Source organism: Schistocerca piceifrons, unplaced genomic scaffold (genome assembly GCF_021461385.2).
Source record: "Schistocerca piceifrons isolate TAMUIC-IGC-003096 unplaced genomic scaffold, iqSchPice1.1 HiC_scaffold_1973, whole genome shotgun sequence".
NCBI lineage: Eukaryota > Metazoa > Arthropoda > Insecta > Orthoptera > Acrididae > Schistocerca > Schistocerca piceifrons.
The window spans coordinates 42,501-45,000 of record NW_025727871.1 but is presented as its reverse complement, the minus strand read 5'-3'; the positions used below and the strand labels follow the sequence as shown (position 1 = coordinate 45,000).

General features: G+C 58.6%; 1 non-coding gene across 1 annotated transcript in view; it reads right to left on the bottom strand.

The window, feature by feature from the left end:
- LOC124741628 overlaps positions 1 to 799 on the bottom strand; it is a 1,909-nt gene extending 1,110 nt beyond the window's left edge. The window contains exon 1 of the ribosomal RNA XR_007009985.1: positions 1 to 799. This exon is cut by the window's left edge and continues 1,110 nt beyond it. This is a non-coding gene — a ribosomal RNA (small subunit ribosomal RNA).
- Between the last annotated feature and the right edge of the window lie 1,701 nt (positions 800 to 2,500).

Below are 2,500 nucleotides of genomic sequence, written 5' to 3'. Positions count from 1 at the left end.
GTAGGATTTCAACGGGGTCCGCCTCGGGACGCACGAGCACGCACGAGGCGGTCGCACGCCTTCAGCTCGCCCCACCGGCAGGACGTCCCACGATACATGCCAGTTAAACACCGACGGGCGGTGAACCAACAGCGTGGGACACAAATCCAACTACGAGCTTTTTAACCGCAACAACTTTAATATACGCTATTGGAGCTGGAATTACCGCGGCTGCTGGCACCAGACTTGCCCTCCAATAGATACTCGTTAAAGGATTTAAAGTGTACTCATTCCGATTACGGGGCCTCGGATGAGTCCCGTATCGTTATTTTTCGTCACTACCTCCCCGTGCCGGGAGTGGGTAATTTGCGCGCCTGCTGCCTTCCTTGGATGTGGTAGCCGTTTCTCAGGCTCCCTCTCCGGAATCGAACCCTGATTCCCCGTTACCCGTTACAACCATGGTAGGCGCAGAACCTACCATCGACAGTTGATAAGGCAGACATTTGAAAGATGCGTCGCCGGTACGAGGACCGTGCGATCAGCCCAAAGTTATTCAGAGTCACCAAGGCAAACGGACCGGACGAGCCGACCGATTGGTTTTGATCTAATAAAAGCGTCCCTTCCATCTCTGGTCGGGACTCTGTTTGCATGTATTAGCTCTAGAATTACCACAGTTATCCAAGTAACGTGGGTACGATCTAAGGAACCATAACTGATTTAATGAGCCATTCGCGGTTTCACCTTAATGCGGCTTGTACTGAGACATGCATGGCTTAATCTTTGAGACAAGCATATGACTACTGGCAGGATCAACCAGGGAGCTGCGTCAACTAGAGCTGAGCAGCCGGCCGCCCGGGAGTGTGTCCCGGGGGCCCGCGCGAACACGCAAGCGTCCGCTCAATCATTCTGCAAACAGGAGGAGGCTGAGCTCCCCTGCACAATACACCTCGAAACCCTCTCAGGTCCCGGCGGCGCGCAGCGCCGTCCCAAGTACTTGGTCGGGTTCGAGAGAGGCGCAATCGCCCGGAGTTAGGCGAGTAGACGCTTTCGGTGCGACCACCCGTGCTCCCAACTGAGCTTGCCGCTGCCGACAGAGGCCCGGGAGCGTGCTGTCGTGGCATTGCCGGCGGGAGACAACACGCGCCACCTACGGTGACCGGCAGCTCCAACGCCAGCGCCACAGAAGGACAAAAGCCCCACTTGGGTGCCGAAGCGAACTCTCCCAGCACAGCGCACGCGCCAACACATCCGCACAGCTGCGATACAAACCACCAGCGAGAACCGCTGGGGCGACCGAGCAGCAGACGGCGTCGCGGCGCCGAGCGCCGGGCGGCGGCGCATCCTCAACGCACACAGTCCTCAATCGGACCAGCACACTGAAGATGTCCACCGCGCTTCGCACCGGGCCCGCGAGGACCTACTTTGGCCGCACGGCGCCGCGCGCAGGGTGCGCCGGCGCGCAGCTGCGACGCCTGCCGCGTCCGTCGGCCGGCGCGCCTGCCACTGGCCGCCCCCACCAGCCGGCTGTAGCGCGTGCGCCCACGCACCGCGCGGCCAGCACGCCGGGAGGCGCCCCCTCACCGGCCGGGGACGGTCCCACCCAGCCACCGCCGCGTATCGCTTCACACCCAGATGCCGTTCAGTTTCGTCGGCATGGTGGGTATCGCTGGAACAACCGGTTAGTACCTCAACCTATCGTCGCCATCACCGATTCACCCCTAGCGAGAACAACCGCACCACAACAGGTTACCATTTGTTCATTTGCGTAACTTCACCAGAAAACGCAGGCGTCCATCGCCATTTGCAACTTCAACGATTATTGCATGCCTGTGTCAGGTGTCACGCCACACTACGTCTGCCCACATACACGCAACAAAATGTGCACGCCTAGACAATACGTGGAAGGTGGCCCCCGTACGTATGCGATGTCCATTGCTCGAACGACTGTCAACCGGCCTCTGTAGCATGTCGCAGATATGGAACGCGGTGCACCATGCCATCACGGTGTGTGAGGAGAGACGACTAGGTCCGAATACATCAACAGACAGCTCATGCTGATCGCCATCCACGGCGTCCGTTCCTCCCACACGTCTCTATGGCGTACCACACTGCAATCCAGCTCTCATAGGGAGACGACACGTAGCTGCGTGCACAATATTTGCACTGTATGGTCCGCCGTTTTTGGGCGCAGTCGTTGTGCGGTCACACATGTGCCACGATGTATCATTCAGTACATAAGGACGAATGTGCAGTACAGATTGTGGTTCACGCGTACGACATCAGCGGACAGTTGACACAGGCCGCACCACAACGTAGCCTGAGTACGTCGCATGCGAAGGGCATTGAACATGCAAACTTCTCACCAACCAGCTTGCGAAGGCAGGGGGCAAGGTGGGGACGTGGGGAGGGGCGGCATGTACGTCCTGCTGCCATCCACATTACAGTGTACAGCAGGAGCATGTGGAAAGTGAGCAAGACTTGCAAGGTGTTTAACATGAAGCGATACACAGGGGTGCGGGCA